Genomic DNA, 19,678 nt, shown 5'->3' with positions numbered 1-19,678 from the left:
AGTACTCAAATTATAAATTTAAAAGCCACAGTTATGCCATTTTCTTTTGTTTAGAATTCTTATGTGGAATGATTGCTAACTTTTTCAGATGTTTTCAGTCATATATTTATCTAATTGTTTAATTTTTTCTCCTTCAGTTACTGATGTACTAAAGTATGTTGATTGGTTTCCTAACGTTGAATTATCTTTGGATTTCTAGAATAGTCCTCATCACTTAGTCTTTTAACAAATGGTTGGAATTAATGTGCTATAACATTTAGAGGTTGCTCCCATAAAGTCTCATAAACTATTGGTCTGGGATTTGTGTGTTTATGAACGTACATGGTATATAGTATCATTTTGGTTTTGTATGATTGGCTAGCTTTGTAAAATAAATTGGTGAGCTTTCTATATTTTTCTTGACAAGCATAGGAAAGATCTGTTCTTTACATTTAGACAGCTAATCTGTAACATCTGATGTCTAGTTAAACTGATAGACACTTAATAACCAGTAATTGACTAACATTGGTCTATTTGAGTGGTCTTCAGTGAACCATTTTAAATGATGATTGAAGACCTCCCTCAGATATTGGTCTTAGCAATGTATACAAGGGTGAAGTGAAGAAAATAAACCAGATTTAGAACTCAAATCAGAAGAAAAACAGTGCGTCAAAATGAAGGTTTGATATAAAGTAGTTTGATATAAAGTAGATATAAAGTGGACTGCTTTAAGCCACTACAGGAAAAAGACTGTGATAGAAATCTAAATAAGAACGTGGCCAGCACACGCCTGACTGTGTGCTTGAGCTGAATCTCCTCCAGATAAACTGTATTAACGTAGAATTACCACCTGAGGTGTTATACTTAGAAAGTTAACAATAGGCTTATATAGGTACATTTTTTTTGTATGGGGGTAAAAGACAAATTCTACAAGTTAAGAAAAAGTATACTCAGTAAACATAATCTACCTACCAGTGTGGAAGAACTTCATTCAGTAGAGCTCTCCTGGCTACCAGTGATGAGAACAAATGTTCCCAGACACAATCTTGCTGTTTCAGTGGGAAAGCAGGTGACAATTCCCTCTAGTGGGGATTGCCTGGAGCCCTTCTCCCAAAAGGCTTTTATGATGTGTGTATGGATATACAGCATGCATGTATAGCTCATCCATCAATGTCAAAAGGCTCTTGTCATACAAAAACAGGTATTAGCTATAGATGACAATTGAAGGAACACAGAAACCTGTCATAGGTCAGCGTCTGTGAGTCATGCTGACATCAGATGATCTTTAAGATGTGTTTTGTGAGATAAGGAATTTACTCCTCATACCTTGAACATAAACATTCGGTTCATATTGACAGGGCTATGCTAGGCAGAGCAAGCTTCAAAGGATAAAATGTACATTTCAGGCCTGATTCCCAAGGGAACATTTGGTGTTAGAGTTGGGTCATGCCTGCCACCTGCGTTAGCTAGTTTTCCAGGGAGACTTACTAGCCTCTCTCAGGGCCTGCTTGCAAAAGACTATGGTCTCCGAAACCACACAGAATAGTCCCCAATATACCAGGTTAAGGATTATATTTCCCTTGAAAGGGAAAATATAATGGTGTGTATGTGTGTGTTTGTATACAGTTGTGTATTTGAAAAGAGAGAGAGATAGATGAGAGAGGGGGGCCAGGGTGGAAGAGAGATAGAAAAAGAGATTGATTAGAAATAACATAACCACAATTCAATATGTGGACCTTAACAAATTTGTAATTATTTCAAGGAGATGAGTTCATGGAGAAGGCTTGACTACTAACTGTTCCTGTGTTGAATACAACACATGAAATCAACATTTCAGTATAAGCATGATTTGGAGTATGTCTTAAAGGTTTAATGAGAATCTTATTGGCTGAAAAAAGAATGGCAGAGGTCTTAGTAAGCAAGGTTAGCATTTAGGTACAGAGGGGCAGTTTTGAGTGGATTACTAAACATTTTCTAAGTTTATTAATAAGTAATTTATATACTGTGTTGTATAACATAATCTGACAAGTCTACTGAGATAATAACATCTGAAAAGGAGATGAATAGATAAATGTTGGTGTAGATGTATAGGGAGAATCTAATGAAGAGAGAAAGAAAAAAGTAGGAAGAATGGAATTTGGTCTCAGGAAATGATACTAAACTATGATGTATAGCTTCCTTGGGAATGACCAGTAATCTAAATTCCAGTGCAAACCAAATTTTGTAGGAGCCATTGTCTTTATGAGGTCTGACCTGGAGGTGTCCAGCAATGCCATATGAAAAATAGAGACATTCAGTGAAGAAAAGAAAAGAGACAAGCTACACTGCACAGGACAATGACGCTTCAGTTCCCTTCAACGTAGGCACATTGGGGCCTCACATAGTCCTCAGCTGCCCCATCATATTTTCTTGAATCTCATCAATGGTTTGAAATCTATTCCACTTCAAAGATGATTTTGGTTTTGAAAAAGGTAGAAGTTACAGGGCACCAAACCCAGGCCAAAAAGGGGGCCGAGTCACCTGGATGACTTGATGTTTTACCAAAAACAAAATGTGATGCATGAGTGGGCACATTGTTGTGATGAAGCCGCCAATTGCCAGTTGACCATAGATGCACCCTTCCAAATCATCTGAATTTTTCCACCCAAATTTCATGCAGATCCATCACTCTATTCATTCAGTCATTTTGAATGCAAAGGCCACACAGTACACATGCTCAGTCAATAGTATCTACCTCCCCCACTGACTAGTACAGTGAAGTCATCTTTGTTGATTTCCAGTCCATCCTCTGTGGCTGCCAGGTTATATGGATGTCAGGCAAACTGTTCTCATTGTATTAACAATGGCTGGACTTTTTCTGGACAGACCTCTTATATAAGGGGGAAAATAATGTCATATTTCACTCTGTTGAGGGTAGCATAAGTCTACATTGTGTTAAGGAATGACATTTCTTCCTATTGTACAGCTGCATCATGGTTCTATGATCTTTTTTTAAGGGTGAATTTTTTGTAAATCCTGGGAGAAAGCTCTGGAAAGGATTGGACTTAATACAATTTATCTTTTAATTTTCAATTGTCAAATGGAAACTGGTAGAGTTGTCAAAAACTCAGACAAGAACCTAAACAAATGGAGATAAAGTTAGTACAGACTGAATCAATTTTGAGTTTGAGGATATATATACACACTTTATACATGGACAGAATAAATAAGAACTTGTAGCCCTGGCAGGTGTAGCTCAGTGGATTGAGTGCAGGCCTTTGAACCAGACAATCATGGTTCAATTCCCAGCCAGGGCTCATGCCTGGGTCACAGTCCAGTTCCCTGCAGGCCAGTTCCCAGCAGGGGATGCACAAAAGGCAACCATACATTGATGTTTCTCTCCCTCTCTCCTTCCCTTCCCCTCTAAGGATAAATAAATAAAATCTTTAAAAAAATTTTGTGATGTCTCAAGAGAAATGGGCCTTAAATTTTACCAGGTTATAAATGGAGCTCTGATTACTTTCTATTCAAGTTGGAAACTGTTAATATCTGAGATGCTTTAAATCAAAACTCTGCAGTTTCTCTGGAATTACAGAACCCCAATTTAACGAATATGATGTAATGTCATTTAGGTCCTTAATAAATGGATATAGGTGGTAAGCTAAAAGCAACAATGACACATCAAGATGCAGAGACAATAAAAAAGTTTTGCTACCCTCCTTTTGCAGTCAACTGTTTTGATTATATGCACTGGAAATATTTCATCTCATACACACCCATGGTCAATGGACAATAGTAAATGTCATAGATTTTAAACTTGTTGAATCGAATATATGTTAAAAAATAAATAGTTCACTTTCAAATTCTGATGGTCCTGTGATAGTAGTTGAAGTATAAACCAAAATTAATAAATGTGATATTTTGGGTTGCAAAACCAGGATTGCATCTCATTATTTTTTCAAAATGTTAGATTTAATATTCATTCATAGTCAGAGTTTTAAAGGAATATATTTTGGACAGGTTATTTATGAGCCATGATTGTCATTATGCAGACAATATTACATTCTCTATTCTTTACTAGCACAATTTAATTTCAAGATTAATATAAATTTGATGTTTAAAAAACAATTTTACTAAATGAGACCAAAATCAGTTCATTCTGGAGTTTACACTTTTCCACCATCCCCCTTTACAAACCGGTCTGGATCCTCAGCTGGTGTCAAGGTGTTAGGATTGATGGTGGAAATGGATACAAGCATTTGGACACCGATTGTCATGGGGCACAATAGTTTCCCACAGGTTACAGTTTGTTCCTATATGTTCTGATGACAAAAAATATGTCCACACAATTATGAAATTTCCAGTTTATGGATTATTTACCAATTTTCTTCGTATTTCAGTAAATAAACATCTGGCATACCTAAGTTTAAGTTTGCTGTTGTAGTACTTTTGTAGCACCGCCTGTTAAATGCAGTTAGAATAAGTAGAGCAATGGGGAAGGGGTGATATTTGATGTCCTGGTTAGTAATTAGCATGACAGCAAAGGATAAATGCTTTCATGTGGTATTTACAACTGTTTTCCTCTGTTATTTTATGGAATAAATTGCTTATATAAAATTCCTTAATATTAAAGATTTCAATTTTTTTCTAAACCCCCTACAACATCTTCCATATAATTTTCAGCTTACGTTCTTTTCTTTCATAACATATGCTCTAGTATTCCCCAAGTCAAAATTATGCATTATTTGCCTTTAGACTGACTAGTAAAATATTCAAAGTAATAAATTGCTTCAAACTTTATATGGCATCTCAATATACTACCTGTATTTTATTAATCAGCCAGTTAAGGTAGGTTTTATATCCTGGACTAAACAGAGAAGTTCGTTTTTCTAGATTCCAATAAAATTTTCCACTGAAAGGCAGAGCTCTGTATTCCTGATACCCTCTGCCACACAAGTAAACTACAAAACTTCTAAACTGACAGCTATTTTCTTCCTACTAGTCATATCAACACTATGTCACCAATAGAAGAAACTAATGTGATCTTATTTACAATAGTAGATAGTAAGAATCTCTGTGTATTACTTGGGAGAAGAGAAACAAATAAGTATCTCTGAAATAGGAAACTCAAAGAATCCTTCAGTTCCTGCCTGGTAAAAACAATATTTGTCTACTCTTTTTGGCTTGTTGATAAAAAACGGAGATTGACACAAGCTTACTGTAAAGGATCAGAGAGTAAGTGTTTTAAGATTTATGAGCCATGAAGACTCTGTTACAAATGCTTTAGTCTCTACCATTGCAATACAGGAGCAGTCATAGACAATACGCAAATGAATGAAAATCACAGTGCTCCAATATGGCTTTTTACAAAAACAGACACAGTTCGGATTGCCTCACAGCTGCAATTTGCAGACCCCTACTGTAGAGAAACATACACTTACCATATTAATAGTATTAGTCAAGCTGCCAGGGCTATATTAGTTTGCTCTAGTAAAGGCAATGTGCTCAGAACTGCATACCCAATGGAAGATGTGACTTGATTAGGTTAACAATCACAATATCATTCTCAAACCCTGTCATTTAATCATTTTACTTTAATTACTCATTTTTTTCAAAAAGAATTAAAGAGAGGTGTGTAAGGAATGAAACCACTTGCATTTCCCACATCTTTTGCTGTGTACAGGCTGATATTAAAAATAGTCAATACCAGGTTAAGGACAGGCACTGAAAAGTCAACTCAAAGCTGACACACTACTGTATAGTATAACCTGTACCAAGTGATCTGTCAACCCTGCTGGTGACGCTGTATCTAAATGTGGATTAGTATTAGAGCTGTGACATGTGGTATCACACATTTCTATGGTGATGGTTTTTCACATGGTTTAAGATTGCCAACGTGACGGTTCTGCTGGTGCTGAATGTACCAGTTCCAGCTCTTTCCTGAAGCAGACTCTGAGCTCATGCACCACAACACACTGGTTTTCTGTGGCTGGTTAACAGTATCCTGGGATATTAATCTCCTTAGCTCAGGGAGTAACAGGGCCCTTGGAAGCCAGAACTCCCAACTTTGTTACCTGTAACTACATAAGAACTTTCTTTCTTTCATCCTTAAATGCCGTGCTAATGTTGTGATCTTCTATGCATATCATAACATGGCAAAATTTGGCATTCAGTTGCCCTTAGGGAATGAGTAAATACGCATAGTTAATTTAGAGCAAATGGGGTTAGACTGAGGAGTTTAGTAATAGCTCCATTTCTCACCCGATAAGATTACATTCCACCTGGTGGACTATGTGACTATGTTACCTTACAGGCTGGAATGGTGTTTGATTTGGAGGCAATTACTTGGTTAGACAGTGCGTGAGAGTTTCCTTTTGGGATGGATCAGGTCAGTTTCCAGTCAACGTGTATGATGAAAAACTTTCCTTAGGGGACTCACCTAACATTTTGACTACAGGGCTTGGTTTTTGTTTTTCTTTTTCTTTTTTTACATTTGTACAGAAACAGGACAGGGCCATGGCATTTAGTATTTAGAGCACAGTGGTTCATGTGGTGGCCTGGATGTTCTTAATTGTGAAATCTGGTTTTTATTTACCAGCTACTTTGTTGCCTATTTTTTACTTAGCTTTCTATTAATTTCCTTTTCAAAAGCATATATTTTTAGTAAGATTTCTGCATTGCAGACCTCTCCCTAGGTTCTGTATAGTCCATCTGCTCTTCTGCCTTTCATAATGACCATAATATTTTGATTTTCATGGTTCCTGCTAGCAACTGTTTTTACTAACTCTATGTTTCTATCATGCTTGCTGGGAGAGGGGACTCAAATTTAATTTTACCCTCTCCCACTAGTATTCCAAGTTTAGCCAGCATAACTGCAAATATGATTTTCAAAAACCATCTGAGTACTTCCTTCAGGAATTTCAAGAGAAAATGTGGCAAGTAAATTAAAGCCCTCTTAAAGATGTACTTACCTGAAACAATGTGACTATGTTACCTTACATGACAAAACGAACTTTGCAGATCTTTTTACCTGAAGACTCTTGAACTGGAGTTATTATCTTGGATCATCCTTATCTGGATGGGCTTGAACCACATGGGTGGCAAAGGCAACCTTTTCAGAGTGGCAAATGGGAGATGCGATGGTGACAGCAGGATGATAAGAGATGCATGCCGTTGACTTAGAACAGAGAAGATCAACTGATGGGCACTTAAACTGCTTCACAATCTGGGCCAATGCAAGTAATGCTGCAATGAATATAAGACTACATGCATTCTTTCAAATCACTGTTTCCAGTTTCTTCCGCTATGTTGTCAGAAGTGGAATCACTCGGTCATAAGGCAGTTAGTCCTATTTTTCATTTTTTGAGGAAGCTTCATACTGCATTGCATGCTGGCTGCAACCAGGCTGCCTTCTCACCAACAGGAATGAGGGCTCCCATTCCCCACACCCTTGCCAAAACTCATTTTTTGTTGATTTATTGTAGATTAGTAGATAAAAAAGCAGTAGGACATTTACAGAATTAAATACTACTGGGGCATTAAAAAGAAGAAGATTCCCACCTTTTGTGACAGCATGGTTGGACCTGGAGAGTATTGTACTAAGTAAAATAAGCCAGAGAAAGGCAAGTGCCATATGGTTTCACTCACATGTAGAATCTAAGGAAATAAATAAACCGATGAACAAAATTGAAACAGACTGATAGCAGTGAGAGGGGATAGCGGTTGAGGGCTGGGTGAAAAATATAAGAGAAGTAAGCAAATTAAGAAAAACAACAATAAATCAGAGACACAGACAACAATATGGTACTGCCAGAGAGAAAGAGGGGTGGGGCAAAGGAGAGAAAGTAAAAGGTGGGTAACTGTTGATGGGGGGAAACTACTTGGGGTAGTGAACACACGATACAATTTGCAGATACATTATAGAATTATACATGTGAAACCTACATAATTTATTAACCAACATCATCTTGCTGGATTTTCCAGTAGGAGTATCTATTAATTCCTTATGATAGCTAATTTTAATAGTGTTCCTTTTACTTAAAATCATCATATTAATATATAAAGGAAACATTATATTAAGCAATTGTACCTGTTTGCTAAAAAGTTATAACTACATTAAAATATAATAACTGATAATAATTTTACTGTTGAATAGTTTTTATAAGTAATACTTTTTATTAGTGCCATGGACCTAGTTATCAATTAAGTTATGTTTATATCATATTTTGAAGCTATAGCTTACAATTTTATTTTTATTTTTTAAAAATTTAAAAATATTTTAAAATTTATTTTTAGAGAGAGGAAAGGAAGGAGAAAGAGAAGGAGAGAAACAGCAGGTACACCTATAGGTTGCTTCTTGCACACCCCCAGCTGGAGGCCTGGTCTGGCCAGCAACCCAGGCACATTCTCTGACTAGGTTCAAACTGGTGACCTTTCAGTTGCCAGGTCTGCAGTCAGTCCCCTGAGTCACACCAGCCAGGGCTGTAGCCTACAGTTTTAGAGCTGTGGTGGAGTACTCAGCTTCGCCTTGAATTGAATCTTTATTGAAATGAGTAAAATGTGTCTTTAACCACAACCTTATTAAAATAATAAAATTATTAAAAGAAGTTCAAAACAGTATTAGGTTCAGTACTTTTTGAAATACCACCAATATAAAGGGTTATCATGTAAATAGCACATACAACATCGTTACCACGTAGATTGCATGTGTCGACTACATATAAAATGTTTAAATAATCAATACATAAGAGTTCCAAATTAAAGTCGAATGCACCCTTGGAAATGATGATTCAGATTATTTAGATAATCACTTAAGGGACTTTAGATATATCATTGGCCTCCTGTGCCTGCATAGGCAGTAGAACTTTAGCTCTTAGCTCTAAAGTTCTCAATTTTGTATTTTCTGTCATGAATCAACCCCAAATACTTCTTCTTAATATTTTCAATTTATATTTGACACATGCACTTTTCCTTTTATACTCTCAGGATTGCATATATTTCAGGGCATGATTTAATCAGAATGTCCATGTGTTTGTAGCAAAAGTATTTTCCACCCCTATTTACCCTATCCTTTTATGTTACAAGAAGTCAGCCACCAAATTCTGTTATGTATATGCTGGAAAGAATTTTTCCATCGAAACTGTAGTGTCTAGGCCTCTGAAATTGAATGACAGCAAAGTAATTTAGAAGTCAGAATGTTATATTGCATATTCAAAATGTTAATATGCACTTCAATTTTAATGTGAGGATTTTATAAAATCAATTGTCCACGGTTGAACATATAAAACCAGTTGTTATATGGCCGAGTTTTCCCCCATAGTTCCGAAGAACACAAAGAAATGATGACACCTGCTTTTCATTTAAACCAACCAAAATTTATAAGTTTCAACTAAAAGTATCCTCATTACATTACTCTCACTAAGTTATCTGAATGTTATCTGAGTGAGGAGAACTCTCTCCCTGTATGTGGTAGCTTACCTAATGCATCTACCTTTTCATTTCTGCCCTTCAGTGTTGTGGGGGGGTGGATATTGCAGGGGTCTGTACTCTGAGTTGGGGGGCAGATATCACAGGGGTTGGCACTCTGAGTTGGAGGGTAATTAAAGATTCGTAGTTAATGCCCTCATTTTTTTGCTTCAGTTTCATAGATAATTTTCCATAGAAGTTCATGATCAACCAATGGCTATAATTTATCACAGTTCAGTAAACAAGATGTGTGGAAATATTAAGTAGGTTTGCTAAATCAGAGAGCAGGTGGTATGGAATGATCCAAGGGATTAATTATCATTTATAGTGATTTATATCACGTGTTATAGAAAAGTAGGATTTAGGATTCTCAAAGAATAGACTTGTTTGTTTGGTAAAATCCATCACTGTTCTTTATTTTTATTGAGACATTTATCAAGTTCTCTTTGGCCTAAGAACCATTTTTTGTCTCAAATGGTAGAAAAAGTATGCTCTTCAGGATCTGTGAATAGAAAGTACTTGTTAAACTAGTGTTGCGCTCTTGCATGTAATCCATTTGCATCAATTCCAACCACCACTGTTACATATTTCCTTGGTAACTGTGTGAGAGGGTGCCGGTCCTTTACAACTTCAAGATGCAAGTGAGCAAATTGTACTTTGCAAGCACCTGAAAATAGTGTGAAGTTGCAGGTGTCAAAAATATAATAGACAGCTGAACAACAGACTGAGGGCGTTTACAGAGTGATTTGTCATTTACACTTGTTTTTTTTTTATTAAATCACTTTTCTTGTTCTCTTGCAGTTGTCCCAATTTTTTGCCCTTTGCCCTCCTCAGCACATCCCGCCCCTCCCCCCACTCCCACAGTCAGTTCCCACACTGCTGTCCATGTCTGTGGGTCATTCATATATGTTCTTTGTCTAGTCTCTTCCCCTTCATTCCACCATTATTCCCCTTCCCTGCCCTCTGGTCACTTTGAGTCTGTTCCATGTTTCCAGGCTGGTGGTTCTATTTTGTTCATTGCTTTATTTTGTTCATTAAATTCCTTTTACAGGTGAGGTCATATGGTATTCGTCTTTCATGGAATAGCCTATTTCACTTAGCATACTCCTCTCCAGTTCTATTCATGCTGTCTCGAAAGGTAGGAGCTCCTTCATTCTTCTGCTGTGTAGAATTCCATGGTGTAAATATACCATAGTTTTTTGATCTGCTCATTTACTGATGGGCATGTAGGTTGCTCCTAGCACTTGGCTATTGCAAATAGGGCCACTACGAACTTTGGGGTGCATACGTTCTTGCGAACTGGTAGTTCAGGATTCATAGGGTATATTCCCAGCAGTAGAATCACTGGGACAAAAGGCAGTTCCCTTTTTAGTTTTCTGAGGACATTCCATACTGTTTTTCACAGTTGGTTGCACCACTCTGCATTCCCACCAACAGTGCACTAGGGTTCCCTTTTCCCACATCCTCACCAGTACTTCCTGGTTGTTTATTTATTAATGATGACCATTCTGCCCAGTGTGAGGTAATATCTCATTGTGGTCTTAATTTGTACCTTTTGCTGGGAAGTGATGTTGAGCATCTTTTCATATGTCTGGGGCCATTTGTACATCCTCCCTGAAGAAAAGTACCTATTCGGGGCCTCTGTGCATCTTTCAATTAGATTGTTTGTCTTCCTGATGTTGAGTTGTATGTGATCTTTACATATGTTGGAGATTGAACTCTTGTGCAATTTATCATTTGCAAATATGTTCTCCCATACACTTAGTTCCCTTTTCATTTTGGTGATGTTTTCTTTAGCCATGCAGAAGCCTTTTAGTTTGATGTAGACCCATTTGTTTATTTTTCCTTTATTCTGCTTGTCCTGGAGTATATATTAGTAAAAGTATTGCTACATAGGATATCTGAAAATGTCCTGTCTAATTTTCCCCCAGGACTTTTATGTATCACTATTTATAAGTAGTGATTTTTCATTTATGCTTCTTAAACAATTCAGTATTTTTAATGATGAAAAACATTTTTAAATAACAAAAATAATCATCAGTTTATTGTATTTTTTCGATTTGTAAACTGGAAGCCAATATATGAGAGGAAAATATAGTGACCAAGTATTTTTGAGGTACCCATAATACATTATCATTTTGCACCAATGGGGGTTTAGTCTGTTATAGATTTATTTACTTAAACATTTACAGAGGTTTTCAAATGTTCATATTTAACTTTTGTTCAAGGACAGTGAAGAGTAGAATTAAAAAGAAAAAAATCAAAATGGAAACAGCAAAATAAAAATACCTAATGCCAAACATGATTTATGTGAGACAAAATTTACAATTAACATTAAAAAAATATTAATGTAAATATTAAGATTTTACCTATTACAATAGGTAAAACTATTTTACCTACTTTTAAATATAATTATCATGAACGGTAAATAAAACACTGATCTTTAAAAGATATGTGAAATGTTACTTTTAAAAGTATTTTTTGAAGTTTTTATTTATTTATTTTTACAGAAGGGGAAGGGTGGGAGAAAGAGAGGGAGAGAAACAGCCATGTGTGGTTACCTGTCACATGCCACAAGCTGAAGACCTGGCTGGCAGCCCAGGCATGTGCCCTGACTGGGAATCAAACCTGGGACACTTTGGTTCGCAGTCTGGTGCTCAATCCATTTAGCCACACTACCCAGGACAAAATTATTTTTTAATTACTTAAACTTGGGAAAGCCTGTTAAGCATTCATGACAAATAGCACTAAAATTAATAGTGTCTGCATTTCTGTCCTATGTACCTAAGTTTTAGCTAGTGTCACATTTCTTGTTATATAATTAAAATGGTAAGTTCTTATACTCTCACACCATTGTCACTAATTAAAATTCATTTTGTGTTAATGACCTGATGCCTTAGGTTTTAGTTTACATTTTTCAGAATTTGTCTTTTTTTCCCTTTCTCAGATATGTTTGGAAAATTTTTATTGTTTCCTCCTATATTTCCTACAAAGAGCCAATGCCCGTATTTGTGTTCTAAAAAAAAATTACTTTTGTAAAATTATTGAATGGATAAGTTATCTTATTTTTATAATAAGTATATAAGGTTTATTTATAGCAGGGAAAGAAAATTTATTGTTTATTGTAATGCAAAATTTATTAATGTAGAAATTCCTGGGGGAGAAAAAAACACAACAAAACTTACTGAATTCTTAAGACAACACATGAGAGGGACACTACTGCCCCCAAGTGCCGGATTGAAGATTAATGACACCAAAACCTTGGAATACAATCACTCTTCTGCTGAACCTTATTTTCCAGTCACGCCCTCTGTTGATAAGACACCAGTAAAAAGAATTTTCAATCATTTTCAGTCAGATTCAAAAATAGCATAACTTCTATGGTGAGAAATTGGAAACATCTGAAAAACTTACACGGGCATATATTCTCTGAATCAGCAATCAATAGAGAAATATCTCCACAAAAAGGAAAAAAATCTATACAAAGTTGTTAATTAAATCATCACTCGTGAAAGTATTCAATGACTAATTATAGCATATTCGATAGGTACAGGGTGAGTGATTAGTGAGGGTTCTAAAATCTGTTTAAATATTTTAATTTTATATGATTTAACATGAATATGCTACATACTCAAATATGAAGTTATACTGAAAGAGAAAACTTAATTGAATTAAATTCAAGTAAATAAAACAGAATTCTAATAAACTGAAAGGTATATCAAACTAAAAATTATAACCACCAAGAGAAAAGAATTACTTTAGTAATTTGGAACACAGTATTCTGACTTACATCTTTCATGTAAGTACAAAAATGTCTAATATTCATCAGCTTTATTTATAGTGGTAATATTCACACTGCTATTAGAAGCTATACTAGGTATAAAATATAAATTTCAACATATTAATATGTGTTCAAATTATATTTGTTATATATTACTATAGGTATAGGAATAACACATTCATTGTTCTTATAATGAGTAAGAAGACACACATAAAATAAAATTAATTAGAAAGTCCTATGATGTGAATTGTACATTAGCATGAAGTTATATTCCCAGATCTCTATACTGAAAGCAATGAGACTTTGTAAAGAACTATAGAGCTGTCATCTAGATCTTTGTGTTCCAATACCATTGTCTTTACACACCATTGTGTTTATACATAGTTTGTGTTTGATTACCCTTACTTCTTTAAAAGAATCTTGTCTCCCTGGAGAAATGACTGATGCCTAGCCTCAAGGGTAACAGTAGTACAAGATGAATCTGGATCTCTTGATATTCCAAAGTGGAAACAAATGAACAAAAAAACAAAGCAAAACAAACAAAATAGAAGTAACAGAATATCAAAAGGAGACAGAGCACATTTAAAGAGGCTCTTAGAGTTCACATTTGGGATATTTTGAGCATCGAGAGCATAATTAATGTAATTCATTTTAACACATTGAGGTAAAAAAATGTACTAATGGTGATAAGTCTTACAGAGTGGTAGCTGCTATAAATGTAAATGAAAGAACAGTTCATTAAATGTGATGATACAACATCTCTAAGGTTGCAATAAATTGGCATTTAAAGCATTCTGATATAACATGCCATGGAGTAGACATTTTCATTTATGAAGGGTTCTGCCAGAAACTTATCCTAACCGGAGTCTCTGAACTCACTTAGATTTTACAGGGAGTAGAACATCACATTAAATGACACCATGAGGAGACAAACAAATTTAGAACCTATTATTACATTCTACATGAAAACTGGCTTGGTTTCTTTACACATATCAGTGTTTTCTTGTTTTTTTAATTGGATGCATTTCTCACTGTTAAAAGTGACAAAATACAACAAAAAACATAATGAGGAAAACTTAATTGGGTCTTAGTTTAAAAAAATAGCAAAATATTTGGGGGAAATGAAATGTATATTAGATTATATTTGGGGATTGTTGTTAATAATCTTAAAAATTATAAGGATATTATTGCTTTGTAAAAGAATGTTGTATATGTGTGTATATATTTACACATATGTTTATGAAATAGAGAATATAAGTAATAATAGGCCACTATTATTATGAAACTTTTGAATAAGCATTTTAAAATCAGAAAATTAAAAATAATTCTATCTCTGAAAGTTAATATGGAATTTCTGCCCTTTTTTCTGTAAATTTAAAATTTATAATTTTGACCTAATTAGGACAAAATGTCAAGTGTTATGGTTGTGATACACTGGCCATACATACCTAAAATAAAAATAACAGATTATCCTAATCACAAAATATTTGATGCAGTAGAGTATAATTTGAGAAATAGTCATATTAATTGTTTTTTATTCTTTACAACTCAGAGTCAGAGAAACTAATTTAGGCTTTAATTCTTTACATTAGGGATACTAGTAAGGAGGGAAAATGTTACTAGCCTAAAAAGATAGTGAGAAAAGGTAAATAATGAAAAAATGCCAAGGTTTTTTTCCTCCTATTTATATGAATGGAAGGTAATATACATACAAATCAAAATTAGGCAAATAAATTAATAAATATCATATTGAAAAAATTATTAACTCACTATTTTAACAACTCAGTTATTTTGTTTTTTAATCAAATGCAAAATTATTTACAAACTTTATTGTCATAAAATTACTTATACTTTTTTGAAAATTACATTTTATTGATTATGATATTACATTTCTCCTGATCCTTCCCCTTTTGTCCCTACCACCCAGCACCCACCACTACCTCAGGCAACTCTCCCACCAGTGTTCATGTCCATGGGTTCCTTGGTCATGTAAGTTCTTTGGTTACTCCCTTTCATATATTGTATTTTATTTTATTATTTTTTTTAATTTTTATTTAGTTATTTTTCAAGTACATTTTTGTCTATTTCTCCCATCCCAGCCCCCCCGGCCCGTCTCCCCCCTCTCTCGCATTCCCCCCCCCCCAGTCCTCATCCCTGTGTCCTTCATAATTGTTCCTCCAAATCCCTCCTTTTTTCCCCCTTAAATTCCCTTCCCTCTCCCCTCTGGTCGCTGCCCCCTTGTTCTCTATTTCAGTGTCTTTGTTTTTATTCTGTTTGCTTGTTTGTTTTATTGTTTAGCTTCCTGTCAAAGGTGAGATCATACGGTATTTGTCCTTCAATGCATATATTGTATTTTATACCCCCATGGCTGTTCTGAAATTATGTATTTATCCTTCTTAATCTCCTCATCTCTTCAACCATCCTCCCACACCTCCCTCCAATCTGGCAACCATCAAAACATTCTCTGTATCAATGGTTCTGTCTCTGTTCTTCTTGTTTGCTTAGTTTGTATTTTTAGATTCACTTGTGGATAGATATGTATTTTTGCCATTTTATTGTTCATAGTTTTAATCTTCATTTTCTTACGTAAGTCCCTTTAACATTTCATGTAATAATGGTTGGTGACGATGGACTCCTTTAGTTTTTTCAAATCTTGGAAGCTCTTTACCTGCCCTTTGATTCTAAATAATAGCTTTGCTGAATAGAGCAATAGGTTTTGCTGTAAGTTTCTGCTTTTAATCACTTTGAATATTTCTTGCCAGTCCTTTTTAGCCTGCAAAGTTCCTTTTGAGAAATCAGTTGCCGACAGTCTTATGTGGACTTACCTGTAGGTAACCAACTGCTTTTCTCTTGCCGCTTTTAAGATTCTTTCTTTATCTTTTTTTAAAAATATTTTATTTATTTATTTTTAGAGGAAAAGGGAAGGAGAGAGGGAGAGAAACATCAATGTATGGTTGCCTCTGGTGGGTTCCCCACGGGGAACTGGCCTGCAACCCAGGCACGTGCCCTGACTGAGAATCGAACTGCTGTTGTTTGGTTTGTAAGTCCACACTCAATCCACTGAGCTATACTAGCCAGGGCTCTTTCTTTATCTTTAAACTTAGGCATTTTAATTATGATGTGTCTTCAAGTGGGCCTCATTCCATCCATCTTTTTTGGGACTCTCTGGGCTTCCTGCACTTGCATGTCTATTCTCTTTACCAAATTAAGGGAGTTTTCTTTCTTTTTTTTTTTCAAATAGATTTTCAATTTCTTGCTCTTTCTCTTCTCCTTCTGGCACCTCTATGATGCAAATGTTGGACTTCTTGCATTTGTCTCAAAGCCTGCTTATACTAACCTCATTCATTCAATTGTTTTTTTCTTCACATTGCTCTGTTTCATTCTTTTTTTGCTTCCTTTGTACCAAATCATTGATTTGATTCTTGGCTTCATCCATTCTATTCTTGTTTTCTCATAAATTGTTCTTTATTTCAATTGCTTGAAATATCTTTGTTTCAATTGTTTGTTATCCTTTGTTTCTGATTGAATCTTTTTTTATGCTGCTGAGGTTCTCACTAAGTTCCTTCAGCATCCTTATAACCAGTGTTTTGAACTCTGTATCTGATAGTTTATCTCCATTTCATTTAAGTCTTTTTTCTGGAATTTTGACGTGTTCCTTCATTGGGCCATGTTTTTTTTGTGTCCTCATTTTTGCAGCCTCCTTTTGTTCGTTTCTATATATTAGGTTGAATTGCTATGACTGTGTGTCTTTAATGTAGTAGGTATCCTACAGGGTCCAGGGGCACAGCCTCCCCTATCACCCAAGTTGGATATTCGAGGTGCACTCTTCATGTGGGCTGGTACATCCTCCTCTTGTACTTGAGCCTTGTTAGCTATTGGCAGATTAATGGGCAGGATTTACACAGGACAGTCAGCTGCAATAAGTGGTTGTGACCACTGACTCTCAACCACTGCCCTCTGTGGAGCATCAGCTGTGCAGGGGCTGGGTGGTTTCGCTCTGATGTGGTCTGTAACTGTCCACTGGGTGTGCAGGCCTGGAAGTTTCCCAGGTGGTGCAGACCAAGGTCAGCACCCAATTGTGTTTTTCCCAGGGCCACCCTGACTAAGTTATGAGACAATCTGAGATAGCTGCTACTTGTGCTTGGCTTGGAGATTCCCAGGGAAAAAAAAGCTGTGAATCTAGGCTGGCTGCTGCTAATGCCAGGCCTAGGGCTCACTGAGGCCAGTTGCTGTTTGTTTCAGAGAATTAGACAGTTGTGTAGCATGAGCTAAGACCAGCCATTGATATGGAAAAGCATCTTGGGTAGGCCCATAAATTAGGTGGTACAGAGTCTTTGAGGATTTCCAAGAAAAGGTCAAACAGTGTTAGCTAGTTTGAAGGAATCTCAGTTATGACACCAACTTGTGGGATCTGTGGCTCAGTGTGGGGAGGGCTTAGAATAGGGATAATGGCCTCCACTCACCTTGGTTCCAGATACTTCGGTTTTTGCCTCTATGTCACCAGTGCCTTTCAAAGTACTACCCCAGTGCTGGAGCTCAGAGGACATGAGTCTGTGTAGTTGAGTTTGTGTGTGTGGGTTCTTTAAGAGGAACTGCTTGGAGCTCCATCAGTTTCTTTCACCAACTCAATCCATGCTGCCTTTTGCTGTAAGAAGTTGTGGGGACTTATCTTCCTGGGTCAAGGGGACTTTTATGGGGCTAGAACTCCTCTCTCCTAAGATATCCCTCTTGAATTTTTATTTACCACATGTGGGTGTGGGACCAGCCCATTCTGTGACTGTACCCCCTCTACCAGTCTGGATGGATGTGGTTTCTACAATTCTGTAGTGGCAGACTTCCATTCAACTTGATTTTTGACAGTCTAAATGATGGTTGTTCTATATTTTAGTTGCAATTTTGATGTGATTTGTATGAAGGGGTGAACCTTGCCTGCCTACACCACCATCTTGACCAGAAGTCTTACCAAATCACATATACTTTAAAACCATTATATGTAGTATGTATGTATACATATAGACATGTATATATATACATATATACATATATTCTAAAATACATAAGCAGTGCTGACTTGAAATACATAAGAAAAGACAAAATATACTTCCTTTTTTAAATTTTGGACTTTCAAGAAGAGCCTACATTATTATGACATAGCAATATCTGATATTATATTGTGAGAAGAAATTAATTTTGGGATATTGAGTATGTTTTTATTATGTAGGTATAATATTCCTCCTACAAATTACATCAGAGAATAACACCTTAGGTTAATTTTAAACTATTGCATTTATTTAATTTAATCTTTAAAAGTCATGAGGGTGAAGACAGCTATAATATGACTAAATCCTAACTAGATTTTTCTGACTTTTGTAGCTTAGGATTTTATTTCCCATTTAAAGCCCAAATCAGTTCTGACAGGGAATGTCATCTACCCAGTTTTTAGGGGCTAAAATAAATTGATGTCAAATGTTTTTTAAAAATGTTTCAGTAGCCAGCATTAATTAAAATAGTATATAGATTTCATAGTGTCTCTTTCCATAAATACTTTGTCTCTTTTGAATGCAAATATTTTTCAGGTTTCGATAGCCTTTGGCTTCAGTGAAATTGATTCTAAGTTGCCAATGTCACAGTGGGCACCTAGTTAGATATTAATGAAAGAGAAGGAAGCCAGGTATCTAAGGAAGCTGGGTTAGCTAAGGAGGGGCAGCTTCACAGTCCCTCTTGGCATCTGAGTAGGCAGGAAAAACCTTCTTACTGTATACCCAGGGAACAAACCCAGATTAATGGGGGAGGAGAATTCCTTTACTGGGCACAGGGCACAGAAGCCATGATGGAACAAGGGGGTGGGGGCGTAAATGCACACACAATAGGAGCCAAATGACAAAGCATAACCTGGAGGCGTGTGCCCTGGGAACCAAAATGGAGACCACAAATGGGAGGAATTTAGCCTGGGAAAATCTGGGGAAAAGATGAGATAGAATAGAGCACAAACTCCCCGAAGATCTAGGAAATGGATTTGATAGTTCGAAGTACAGCCTACTCTCTAGCTGTCATCCTGCTCTCCATCTATGGGTCTGTCCCCATTTCCCTTGTAGTTTGTCCATTAGATTCCACATATGAGTGAATTTATATGGTGTTTGTCTTTCTTTGACTAGCTTATTTCACTTAGCATAATGTTCTCCAGGTCTGCCCATACTGTCACAAAGGTAAAAAGCTAGTGGGGGCAAGAAAGAGAATAGGGTATTGCAGGATTGGCAGAAAGAACCAAAGGACTCATGGACATGAAAAACAATGTAATGGTTGCTGGGAGGAGGGGCTATGGGGGTACCAAATGGTATTGGGGAAAAATACAATAATGACTGAATCAAAAAAAAAAGACTACTCTCATCCAAACCCAAGAAAATATAATTCATCCTTAACAAAGGCCCCAAACTCTCTCCTTTTAGCAGCCTCAGGACCAGAGCACAAGGCCAT

This window comes from Artibeus jamaicensis, unplaced genomic scaffold (genome assembly GCF_021234435.1).
Source record: "Artibeus jamaicensis isolate MK-2021 breed Jamaican fruit bat unplaced genomic scaffold, CSHL_Jam_final scaffold_369, whole genome shotgun sequence".
NCBI lineage: Eukaryota > Metazoa > Chordata > Mammalia > Chiroptera > Phyllostomidae > Artibeus > Artibeus jamaicensis.
This window is presented reverse-complemented; position numbering follows the sequence as displayed.